We start from the raw sequence: 13,497 nt of genomic DNA on the forward strand, positions 1-13,497 counted from the left end.
CATTGTTACTATCTGTGCTGTACTTGATCTCTGGAGATAGTACTTCACCTCCAGGGCTGTCTATCTGACATTGCCCACCAGCACTCAATGCACTTTTATTCTTGACCTAGGAACAACATCCTGCTAGATGTAGAAAGAACATTTAAAGAAAATAATCAGTGGTCCAAAGATCTTGTCATAACAATTCTTGTTACAGAATAACTCCAGACAAGGCACACACGAGCTGGGTCAGGGACTGTTTACTTACTTAGGTAGAATCTGCTTGTCTGGCTTTCTGCGGAAGCTGGTACTTGCTACTCACAGGAAAACTTACATGTTACTCACCTGTTAAAACACCAATGAAGTAATTCCTTCAGGGATCATTCTAGGCTGCGAGGTAGCTCAAGCAGAACAGAAGTGGGAGGTGAAAGTCAAACCCTGCAATATGATGCACGAGTGAATCCTCTTCACAACTTCCAGGTTTCTCTAATGGGTAGAATTTGGTTTTAATAAGGTATTCCAAAGAATTTTGCAATAGGGAGCTACATAGTAATAATGAAGGGAATATGGAAGTGGAGTGTTTATGTATGGCATACGTACATAACTGGATCCCTAAGGAAAATACTGATACCACCAATGAGCTACTTACAACTTATCTTATGTGCAGTGTAGACATTTTTATTGCAGTACTTATGGTATGTAAATGTTTATCTCCTGGTGTCCTGCCTTCAATTTGAACTGTTAGAAATGCTAAGACTTAGAGAATAGCCTGGATTCCAAAGGAGCAGTAGTAGTCAATGAGAGGGGGAGGAATAAATATTAGAAAAAGCCTGACAAAACTCAGACAAGTTTCTCCAAATTATTGTGTATTTCAGGAAACAATCTGCACTTGTACATCTCTCCCCTTTAGCACTCTAAATATTTCATATCACAAAAAGTTAAGAATATTAAGGTTGCATAGTAGAGCGCTCAGATGTCAGGAAATGCCAAAGCTAAGGTTGGCTGAGCAACTCTTCCTGCCTCTGGTGAGTATGTATTCTCACAGTTCTTATATATACACTCACATACTGCTTTTTTTACACAGGATCTAGTCTCATTGCACATGCAGGCTGGATGGTGCACAGTAGATGAGGCAGCTGTTCAGTACCTATTTTTATCTTCACAATTCAAAGAGGATACCCTGGCCGTACATTCACCATCCCTTCCATCCTCTCCAGATCAGTTTGACCGGTGTCAATTCAGATTTCCGCCATGGTAATTGCAATAGAATATGACCAAAATTAAGGCACAAATCCAGGGGATTAGTGAATAGGCCACAGAGAAGTGACGTGTGTACTAAATGAGCCAGAGCTCCTGCAAAAAAAATAGCATGTGATCTAGTGATTAGTGTAATGCACACTCACAAGAACAGAGTTAAGGTTGCCCTGCACAACTTTAGCATTTCCTGACTCACGTGCTGCCCTTTACAGTCAGTGTTTTAATGTTCCTAATGCCTTTGCTAAAAAAGTAAAACGATAAATTCCATCCTATGTTACAATTTGCTAAACCGGAGTAAAATGCAGCGTCCTGCACAAGCCATAAGAGACCAGATGCCCCCCTTTCAAGGAAAGGCTGAGAGCTCCCAATGTATAGCTGTGGCATCTACATCCTCAGGCAAAACCAAGGAACAACACGCTTGTCAGTCCTGATCTTTTTAAGGGGAAAAACAAACTGAATTTTTGTAAGTCAAGTTTTTAATTGTTCTCTCCATTCAAAACCATCTTTAAATAGTTTTTCCTATCAATGTCTTCAAGTTTGAGATAAAATTCTGCAGAACTGAGTTTTCCATTACATTCTTTACGATTCTCCAGGAAAAATAAAAGGACTTCAAGACAATTTTTCTAACCCCTTTCCAACTGTTACTGTCTGATAGCTTTGTGGACTCAGTAGGTTCTTCAAAAGAAAGTCCTGAAATGGCCTTCATTGTGAAGGTGTCTTATTGCTTGTGATGAGCCAGGATCTAAAATTGTACCATTACAAGACACCTATGTGACAGTTTAATTAACGACATGAATATGCCCTGCCAAAGTCTAACCCATCATGCTACACGTTAGCTTTGATTTTTTTTTAACGTATTGGACAGGAGCCAAGATTGACTGAAATAACTCATCTTGCTCATCAAGTTCAGTTTGCTTCAATTAAAGAACCTAAGCAAAATCTGTCAGAGGACTAGTGTTTTTACTACTACAAGAAGTTAGATATATGCACAACTTTGTTCCATTTCCTGATCACAAGTATGCAACAATCTTTCATAGGAGTTGTAAAGATAAGATGGTGGATTCCTGCTGTCTAGGCATCTCCTTTACAAAATAACACATTGTGTACTGGGGCCCCATCCAGTAGAAACATTCTCTCTCAAGCCTGTGACATTCTTGGACAATTCAGCTGTTGAAGATATTTCTATAACTTTGTTTCATAAGTGTTGTTTTGTGACTGGAAGATATGACTTCTATTTTCAAACAGGGAAAGGAATAATGTATTATATTCAGGCCTACAGCAAGTATAATTCAGCCACATTTCCTTGGCCAATAACTTTGCATTACCTTTCTTAGTTTCAAATATTTTTGGGATGTTTTTTTTAAATGTTACCTCCTCTCTGTCTAGCTTCTCCTTGTTCTGCGGTCTGCAGTGAATTTATGATCCTCTGCTTATGCCATCAAACTTGTTGTCATAGCAATGTCACACATTCAACAACAAGACTTCACCATTGGCTCAAATACAAGGAAAAGAGGGGCTTGAAGGAACTTCAGCTAAAGCCTCATCTGCAATCAAATAGCTGTGATAATTAGCAGAGCTGGTTGACTTATTTGGTGAAACAATGTCTGTTGGATTTCCTGTTCACAAATTGCCTGTAAACATCATGGGTTTATGTTTTTTGCAGATGTCTGGTTTTCAAAATGGTTCAACAAATATTTTTGTGCACAGATTCATAGATTGAGGAAGGAATGCCTGGAAGAAATCATTCCTGACCTCTCTCCCCCCACCCAGTTTTCTGAAGACACCAAGCTGCCTGATGAATGTCTGACTAGATTCCACTTAAATTGTAAAGGTGCAATAAGCAGGTAATCCAAAAAAGATAAAGGGTGTGATATTGCTCCCATTGAATTTGATGTCTAAACATGCCATAGGGGCATGCCCTATATAATAAATACTTCCAAAGTGCAGCTTGTAACAGTGCTATAGAAGCTCAAAAATGTCTTCTGTGTGAAAATAAGGAGTAGAAGGAAAGGAAGGTGGGCATTTAGGACAATTCATCACCTGGATAACAGAAATTACACTTATCAGAGCTAGCCTTTGCTCCCACCCTGTCATAAAAATAAAGGGAAGGGTAAACCCCTTTGAAATCCCTCCTGGCCAGGGGAAAGCTCCTCTCACCTGTAAAGGGTTAAGAAGCTAAAGGTAACTTCGCTGGCACCTGACCAAAATGACCAATGAGGAGACAAGATACTTTCAAAAGCTGGGAGGAGGGAGAGAAACAAAGGGTCTGTGTGTCTGTCTATATTCTGTCTTTGCCAGGGATAGACCAGGAATGGAGTCTTAGAACTTTTAGTAAGTAATCTAGCTAGGTACGTGTTAGATTATGATTTCTTTAAATGGCTGAGAAAAGAATTGTACTGAATAGAATAACTATTTCTGTCTGTGTATCTTTTTTGTAACTTAAGGTTTTGCCTAGAGGGGTTCTCTATGTTTTGAATCTAATTACCCTGTAAGGTATCTACCATCCTGATTTTACAGGGGGGATTTCTTATTTCTAATTACTTCTATTTTTATTAAAAGTCTTCTTGTAAGAAAACTGAATGCTTTTTCATTGTTCTCAGATCCAAGGGTTTGGGTCTGTGGTCACCTATGCAAATTGGTGAGGCTTTTTATCCAACATTTCCCAGGAAAGGGGGGGTGCAAGTGTTGGGAGGATTGTTCATTGTTCTTAGGATCCAAGGGTCTGGGTCTGTAGTCACCTAGGCAAATTGGTGAGGCTTTTTACCAAACCTTGTCCAGAAAGTGGGGTGCAAGGTTTTGGGAAGTATTTTGGGGGGAAAGACGTGTCCAAACAGCTCTTCCCCAGTAACCAGTATTTGTTTGGTGGTGGTAGCGGCCAATCCAAGGACAAAGGGTGGAATATTTTGTACCTTGGGGAAGTTTTGACCTAAGCTGGTAAAGATAAGCTTAGGAGGTTTTTCATGCAGGTCCCCACATCTGTACCCTAGAGTTCAGAGTGGGGGAGGAACCTTGACACACCCCCACTTGGAGGACCAAAAAATGTAAAGGAGGAGAATGTCACTTTAAAAGCCTACCCCTTGTTTTTAAGGTTCTTCACAATATAAATTGATATAAAATTATGTAAAGCATTGCTGAGGTTGAAGGAACAAGAAGCTGGGCTCAACTTCTGAGGAATTGGTGTGTGGGAGGGGAGGGGGGAATAGAGATTTTTCCATCCCTCCCCTCCCTCTGCTCACACACCTTATTTAAAATGAGTTAGCTCTGTTTCAGAATCCTCTCCCTGACCTTGCTCAAATTCCTTACACCAGCCCTGGATACAATGAAGGCATAATTGACTGGAACGAGCTCTTTGTGGGAAGGGGGAAAGTGGCAAATTTTTTCACATGCCTGTCCAAATTACTAAGGTCACCTTTGTCTCCATCTTTGGGTATGTCTACACTGTCAGAGTTACATCGCTGGCAGTTACATCACTGATCAGAGAGCACTGAAGGGAAATGGCTGTTGTGTGTTCACACTCTCAGTTGCATGCACAATAGCGTGTTCACACTTGCGGCACTCAGGGCTGCCCCTAGCTGTTCTGGGGCCCTATGCAGCCCCCCCGCGGGGGAGGTTCCCTGGCCTCTGCGGGGGTAGGGGGAGGAGAAGAGGGCAGGCCCCAGGCCTCCCCGGGGGGGTGGGGCTGGCTTGTGGGGCAGGGGGCAACCACCCCCCAGCATTCACCAGTGGCATAGCTGGGGCTGGATCGCTGCACTCCTGCTGCCGGTGAGTGCAGGCCTGGCCCTGCTGCACTCCTCAGTGGAGTGGGGGCAGGGCTGGGGCGGGAAGAGGTGGGCGGAGCAGGGGCGGAGGCCCTGGGGAAAAGCAGGAGCTGGAGCAGCACGCAGCTGCGCAGGGCACCAGGAAATTTGCTGCCCCACGCAGCTGCATACTTTGCGTATGGGTAAGGACAGCCCTGGCGGCACTTGCAGCAGAATTCGGAGTGGTACACTCTGGGCAGCTATCCCACAGAGCATCTCTTCTTCTTCTGCCGCTAAGAGTTGTGGGAAGGCGGAGGGGGTTGCGGGGCATGCTGGGTCCTGTCCCAATGACCTGTGATGCATTGCTTCGCATCCCAGCAATCCCTGAGCTTCCGTCCACATTTGGTGCCAGCTTTCAACAGTTTGTGGACTGTGTGCCCTGCTCTGCCTCTTCAGTTTGCAGGAATGGATCCCGCACTGTTGACCAATATGCTGCTCGCTCTCACTAACACATCACAAGTGGCAGTGGAATTATTCCTTAAACTACAAAGGCAAGAGGAGTTCAACATTGATCTTGCCACATGTAATAGGTATGACACGAGATTGCTAGAGGCATTCACAGAGGTGCTGACCACAGTGGAGCATCGCTTTTGGGCTCGGGAAACAAGCACTGAGTGGTGGGAAGACATTGTCATGCAGGTCTGGGATGACGAGCAGTGGCTGCAGAACTTTTGGATGAGGAAAGCCGCATTCATGGGCCTGTGTGATGAGCTCGCCCCTGCCCTGCAGTGCAAGGACACGAGAATGAGAGCTGCCCTGTTGGAGAAGCAAGTGGTGATTGCACTATGGAAGCCGGCTACTCCAGACTGCTACCGATCGGTGACTAACCAGTTGGGAGTGGGAAAGTCGACTGTTGGACTCGTGTTGACGGAAGTGTGCAGGGTCATTAATCTCATCCTGCTCCAAAAGACCATGACTCTGGGCAACGTGCGTGACATTGTGGATGGCTTTGCACAAATGGGCTTCCCTAACTGTGGAGGGGCGATAGATGGCACGCGTATTCCAATTCTGGCACCAGACCACCTAGCCACCGAGTACATTAATCGGAAGTGGTATTTCTCAATGGTTCTCCAGGCGCTTGTGGATCACCATGCTCGTTTCACGGACATTAACACAGGCTGGTCCAGAAAGGTGCATGACGCACACATCTTTCGGAACACTGGCCTGTTCAGGAAGCTGCAAGCAGGGACTTTCTTCCCGGACCAGAAGATCACTGTAGGGGAAGTTGAAATGCCCATTGTGATCCTGGAAGACCCTGCCTACTCCTTAATGCTGTGGCTTATGAAGCCATACACGGGGAACCTTGACAGCAGCAAGGAGCGGTTCAACAACAGGCTGAGCAAGTGCAGAATGACTGTGGAGTGTGCTTTTGGCCATTTAAAGGTCTGCTGGCCCTGCCTATATGGGAGGCTGGACCTGGCTGATGACAATATTCCTGTGCTTATAGCCACGTGCTGTACGTTCCACAATATTTGTGAAGGGAAGGGTGAAAGCTTCACTCAGGGCTGGACCGCGGAGGCTCAGCACCTGGTGGCTGAATTTGAACAGCCAGAGACGAGGGCTATTAGATGGGCGCAGTGCGGGGCCATAAGGATCAGGGATGCCTTGAGGCAGCAATTTGAAGCTGAAAGCCACTAATATTTGTTGCTGTGCTCGGGAGTGCAGTGCTTGTAGTGCTAGGAGGCGATTGTGATTGGTGCAGACGATGCACTTTGAAGGTATAAGAAAATTGCCTGTTGCTTTGCAGGGCTCTGTTTGCTTTCAATGAATGGAATAAAGATCGCTTTCAAACCCACACCATTCTTTCATTAAAAAAACAACTGGAGGAGAGAGACAAACAAAAAAACATACCAGCATTGTGCAGGATGGGGGAAGGGAGGGTCCCAGGCGGAGGTGGGGTCCTGGGATGGTTAAAGATTTGTGAATATCCAGGTATCATATGCGACCTTGTCCTTTTGGAGTACAGCATAGCGGGTGCTGTACTTCAGCAGGGCTAAACTGCAGAGGGATGGGTGTTGAGTGCAGTGGATACTGGGAGTCCGCAAGGCTGGACTGTGATGGGACAGGAGTGAATGTAGTAGGTACAGACTGGAGCCAGGGGGTTGATAAGAATGTGTTGGTGGTGTCTGGGGGGCGCATGGGAATGAGTTTTCCGACAGCAGCTGCCAGGGAGGGTGGGCGCGGAGCTGCTCATTTTGCAGTGCTAGTAGCACCTTGAATGTTTCTGCTTGGTGCTCCATAATGTTTAAGAGCCATTCCGGGGCTTCGTTTTGGCGCACCGCGTTCTCCTTTCGGTCCCTCTTCTCGCTGTCCTGCCACTCCTTCAATTCTTGTTTTTTGGCCGCGGAGTGCATCATGACATCACGCAGAAAGTCCTCTTTAGTTTTTTGCGGCCGCTTTCTAATTCTGCACAGCCATTCAGCTGGCGATAATAAAGAGGGAGGCTGGGCTCCCAATGTCATATCTGTGAAGCCAAAATGCAACATTTTACAGAAGCAGTATTGTTTGCAACACACAGACCACTGATTCAATTATTTAAAACACAGCCACTGTTCACATACTTGTCACTAACTGGATGACCCCAGGCAAGCACACATAAGCCACAAGACCCCCAAAATGGTGAGTAACCGCAGGGGCAGGGGAAATCAGTGTTCTAGGACCCTACTGTACACTGGGCATGTGGCTCTTGGGGAAAGCCAGCACTGTAGAGGGAGCCTTATAATCATTACTGTCCCCACATTTTCCACAGGCTGTGATCATTATGGAAGATATCTCACTGCTGAGAGTGAGCAGGGAATCAAGGGAGGGTCTTCTCCAAGACTGCGGCTTCCACCTTGGCCCTTATACGGCTCGCCCGTGTGCAGCAATGGTCCCCCCACCCCAGTGATGGCACAGTGACACGGGCAAGTTATGCTTAATGGGGCAAGAAACAAAGCAGCTCTGCCGAAGAACCTGCGGCAGTGGATTGCCCAATATCTCCATGAGAGTTTCATGGAGACGTCTGAGGCAGACTCCCACGAAGTCAATCAACACCTTGTTCCACTGCTCAGACTAGGCATGTGGTGGTATGTGCATCATACAGAGACACGCCTGCTTTCTGCAACCCTTCTGCCCCCAACAACTTGCTTCAGCAATTCCCAAAATCAAAGCCACTTACCGGGGCCTCCTCTCCTGTTCATGCTTCGCCAAGCTCCGACAGCTGTGACTGGCTAGCCTCCTCTGGGGTAGAGAAGTGCTCCTGGCTGCATGCATCTCTGACCTCCAAGTTGTCCTCTGTCTCTGGGTCCCCCTCTCCCTCCACATCCTCGTCCAAGATTTCCTCCTCCTGGCTCGGTCCACTCTTGACTTGCACACAAGCCACTGATGTATCCACAGTGGCCTTCGCAGTGGAGGTGGAGTTGCCACTGACTATTGTGTCCTTCTCTTTGAAGAACTGGCAGCTCGTGGGCTCAGCACCAGAGTGTTGGTTTGCCTCCCGCGCCTTGTGGTAGGTGTTTCGCAGCTCCTTCACTTTGACCCTGCACTGCAGTGTGTCTCAGTCATGGCCCCTTTCTGTCATGTATCTTGAAATCTGTCTGTAGGTGGTATAATTCCTACAGCTGGAGCGCAGCTGACACTGGACAGGCTCTTCTCCCCAAATGCTGATGAGGTCCAGCAGCTCGGCATTGCTCCAAGCGGGGGATCGCCTGGTGTGTGGAGCAAGCGTGGTCGTCTAGAAAGATGCGCTGAGACCACTGCACACGTCATCCAGCCAACAGGAAGGGGGCTTTCAAAATTTCCAAGAAATTTAGGGGTGGGGATCATGGTTTGTCACCTGAGGGCAGGGCAGTAGAGTTCAGACCGATGACCAGAGAGGCGAGAACAGGCATTGTGGGACCCCTCCCGGAGGCCAATCGCAGCGCTGTAATTGACCAGCGTGTCTACACTGGAAGCTCAGCGCTGTACCCCTCTCGTCTTTACAGCGCTGCAGCTGCGCAGTTTCTGTGCACTGAGTGGCTTGGCAGTGTGTACACCTCGGGAATTACACCATAGAGAGCTGCTTTACTGCGCAGAAACTTGCCAGTGTAGACAAGGCCTTTGTAAGACAACTCCAGACAAATTGTGACCATGTGAAGATTATATTATACTTTTTAATTAAAATCCTTTAGGATTATCATGTATCCTTCTTGTGTCATGTGTAGCTTGAACAACTGCTAACTTTATTGCATCTTTTAAAATATGGAACAATCAGAGTTTGTGGGAGACTGATCCTAGTAATGCACTGGATTCAGCCAGTACTCTGATTTTTATGTTTACTTGAACCAGAGATTGTTTGCTCATCCGATTCTAGTAGTTTTAGCTTAAGTGATGTTTTGCTAACTGGTGGAGTTAAGACAACTAATTTTTGCACAGCAGTTCAGGTACAGTTTTTAGGGTGAGCAGTTTAGCTGGAGATTTTTGCCCTAGGGTTTAACCTGTGCTGGTGTTGCTTTTGCTGCCGTATCCATCCTTGCTCAAGGCAATAGTATGAACTACATGCATATTGTAAATAAATGCAGACTAGGAAAAAATAGGCAGGATTTTTTAGCCACTCATTTCTCTCCCATGGAACGATCTAATGCATTCTTGTTGTCCAAATGTTTCCTAACCATTTGGAGATCTGGGGTGTTTGTGTTTAGATGCAGAGTCTCTAAAAGGCTAACTTAGCCCTTTTTCAAAACAAATAAAATCTGTGCCAGATTCCTAGCTTATTATGCATTTTTACTACTTCAGATAAAGAAGTTAATTACCCCTCTTCAACATTCCCTCAAGGAAGAGACAAGCAGACTTCTAATTCTCCAGCAGAGAGTTTACTGCAGCAAATTCAGAAAATGTGAGAGTAAAGAGGACCCTACTTATCTGAAACTCTGTTTGTGTTCATAGTGATTGAGTTATATTGCTAATAGGGATCAAATTACATACTTAACAGAGCAAATGACATTCTTTACTGACAAACTATTATCAAGAGATCAAATCACACATTTTCAGAGGAAGTTGCATGCATCAGTGCCTGAACTGCATGAAAAGCATTTCTCCTACATGCTTCACTGATCAAGCTGCATGTACTTTTTCAGCTATTGTACACTTCGCACCTTTCAGTGAAACTTGCATTCTTTAGTAAAGGTTTATTTTTTAGCTAAGTGGGTTCAAATTACACGGTATCAGATCACATATTGTGCCATTTGTATGCTTTGTTTTACTTCTGTACTGCTTATTTTACTCTCTATATACAGTACTAAGTTTCTCATGCAGCTCCACATCCTGGCCTATAACTCCTGCGAGGGATAATACATGCCACTACACATTTTAAAATTTACCTGCTTGGTCCCAGTTTGTTTGCTTGGATTTTTACAAGCCCCAAAGAGCTCCCATCCAGTGTTTGAGGCACTCTTGACAATTTTTTAAAAATATATTAAATACATAAGTCCATCAATATCCCTAGATCAGATCAAAATAAACCAGCAACAACATAAATAGAATAATAGTTCATGGTATAGTTCATGGTTCTTGAATAGACCTATGGAGATGTTATACCAATAAAATAAAAACCAGCAGGGTCTTATTAAAGGGGAAAAGGCAAAATGCCACATTTATTGTGAATACAGAAAGAATCATAGTAAGCAGTTAGTTATAGCTATAACATTCCATTCAATTTCATATTGATTCACACATTCATTCATACACACACACACACACAGGTTCTGCAAGGTTGTTATCATAATTACCAGCCTTAGAGTTGCTCATGCCAAGCCACTGGTCAGGTGGCCTGGACATGAGGAGCAGGGCCTTGTCAGATGCTCATCTCATGCTCCTGGAAGTTGGTTTGCAGAATCAGACCCCAAAGTTCTCACTTTCTAGAGTCCATTTTTATAGGAATTTCTTCCTATGCCAGTCTATGGGAATTGCTTCATCATGCTGTTGCTGAATCAATCAGCAGATGGCACATTCTTGATGGTTCAGTGTTGTTCTTTGGTTCTCCCATTCTTGAGGCGGTTGGGTGGATTCCAGTCTGACCTCCGGGGGTCCTCTGGTTATTTCCATTTGACGCCTTCTTCAGCTGATGGACACTGGATTCTTAAGCTGGCACCTCCCTGATCATTCAGTTATTATCCACACCAAGCATCCATCCACATACATCCTCTATCTCTATTTTAATCACAATTGTTAATAAAGAGAGATGAATACAACAAAAGGGTGGGGAGTCTCTGGGTGCTGTTTCTGTTGTTACAGAGTATTGCTTTGAGTCTCTCTCTGTGTGAGTAGTTGTTGTTACAAAGAATTGCTTTGAGAACAGACTCTGTCTTAGGATGTACTAATACAATTAGCAGCTTGCAAGTTTCACACAGAGAGGGAGAGAAACAGTACCAAAAACCAAGAGACCTCTTAATTAGTAATACCCTGGAATTTAAACTATGGGGAATCAAACTCATTTGTGATTTTAATACAGAACTTCTTTAATATGATCCAACAGATGGAATACTGTACATCTATTTAAGGGTATCAGTAAGTATGCAAGTGTCACCATATTCTTAAGCAGTCTCACCTGCATGCCTGCTCATACTTTTTAATCTCTTCTGCATTAAGCAGCTTGTTCATTTTCATATCCTCTCCAGAGAGCTCCACATTGATATGTGAGTGGCTCCATCAAATTTTGTTACAAGCAAACTCAGTTCATGAAGCACTCTTTATCTCTTCCAGTTGCTGCAAAACATCCTTTCAGCAGCTCATGTAAGATTGGATTCTGGGCTTTAATATTCAAAAGCTGTGAAGGCCCTCAGAATGTTAACAAACGAATTCTGCCTGTTGGGCTCTTTCCTAAAGATAGCATGGGCAAGCACCATTCTGTTTCTCTGAGCTTCTAGTACCCTACATCCCAATCATGTCTTTGAGGTCTCCTTATTTCCTACTATCCCTGAAATCTAGATTCTGAACAGGTGCTTCTAGCGCTTTCTGACACACTGCACCTCATCAGAAGCTCTCTCCTTTGGTTACTCAGGGAAACACAGTTGGGTTGTGTTCTTGCTTGTTTGAACACAGCCTGGGCTAGAGATTCTTATTTCTCCTTTACTGCTAAATCTTATAGATTCTGAAATGGAGTCCTAAGTGCACTTCCATGCAGAGTGCAAGGCTGCCATAAATCATATGGTGAACCTGACGTTGTATGCCAGCTATCTTTCTCTCTATATACATTACTTTGACTGTGATGATGTGCTCCTGAGGCATGTGACCAGGTTCCTGAAAGAGCAGTCCCGTGAGCCAGAGGGAGCATACAGAGAAGTTCTTGACATAGCAGAACAAGTGAGGGCGGTGCATTGTCCTGCAAGACATCAAGAAGTCAGAGCAGTATGAATGGGGGAGCAGGCTGGAGGCCTTGCCATTGGAGAAGACTATGAACCAGGTCCTACTGGATCTGCATGAACTGACTACAGAGAAAAATTACCTCCAGCTATATGACTTCCTGGAGTCTAAATATCTGGATGAGCAAGTAAAGGCCAGCAAGTACTAGGGAGACTACTTCAGGAAGCTGAAGCACCTGGGAGTGTCCCAGGATGACATGGGGGAGGAGTACCTGTTTAACAAGCACAGCTGAACTACACCCCAAAGGCTCTGTGTCAATGACCATTCAAAAGCTGGGAATATATACAGATATAAAAAAAATTCAATTTAGCAAAGCTTTCTTCATGGTTTTTAAAAGTCAAATTAAGGGATTGGATGAGTCTGGGATTAGCCTTTCATATCTAGGTCACTGATTCAAGAGTCCCAATGTGGTAAACACTGAAAGCTGTTTGATGGCCTATTTAAATGAGTTGATTACTTCAGTCCATCCCTTAGAGGAAAAGTCTCCATGTAACCAAAATTATGGTCAGAACTGACACCCTTGTCCACAGAATAAGGAGAAAGGCCAAGGACTGGGTGAGGAGAGAAAGTGATGGTCCCTAAGGGTTAGGCTTGGGGCATAATGGCAGCGCAGGGTAGAGAAACTTTTACTGCTGCTGCCTATTCTGTCCCTGTTCTCTAAATTAAGGTGGGTTTAGTCAGAGTTATCAACTGGGCTTCTTTCACAAACTCTAAATTCTCTTTAAAAAACAGACAATTCAAATTACATTTTAAAGTATGGTGTTTTATCTATTCTGAGAAGTTTGAAAGGGTAGGAATATTGTTCTCCTAACCAGCTGGGAAACACGCAGCGTTCCCCGTGTTTCTAATGGAGCAGAAACTAACCTAATTCTGTGTACATTTACCTTCTTATAAGTGTCCCTGTATACTGATGACATCAGGAACATACTCAGCTCTAGGAGTAATGGGTTACTTGTCTTCTTCATTGTTTTCAGTATCTCATCCATACCTTTAACCCTTGTCACCATAATTCCATTTCCTTAAAGCTCCTGTACCCGCAAGGGCCAGGGGGGAGATACCAGTGAAAGGAGGACACTCAGGCCTAAAA

At 44.6% G+C, this 13,497-nt stretch overlaps 1 pseudogene; it reads left to right on the top strand.

The window, feature by feature from the left end:
- Positions 1–12,134: 12,134 nt before the first annotated feature.
- Positions 12,135–13,076, top strand: LOC102939249 (annotated as a pseudogene).
- The last annotated feature ends 421 nt before the right edge of the window (positions 13,077–13,497 follow it).

The sequence above is a fragment of the Chelonia mydas genome, chromosome 3 (assembly GCF_015237465.2).
Source record: "Chelonia mydas isolate rCheMyd1 chromosome 3, rCheMyd1.pri.v2, whole genome shotgun sequence".
Classification (NCBI taxonomy): Eukaryota; Metazoa; Chordata; order Testudines; family Cheloniidae; genus Chelonia; species Chelonia mydas.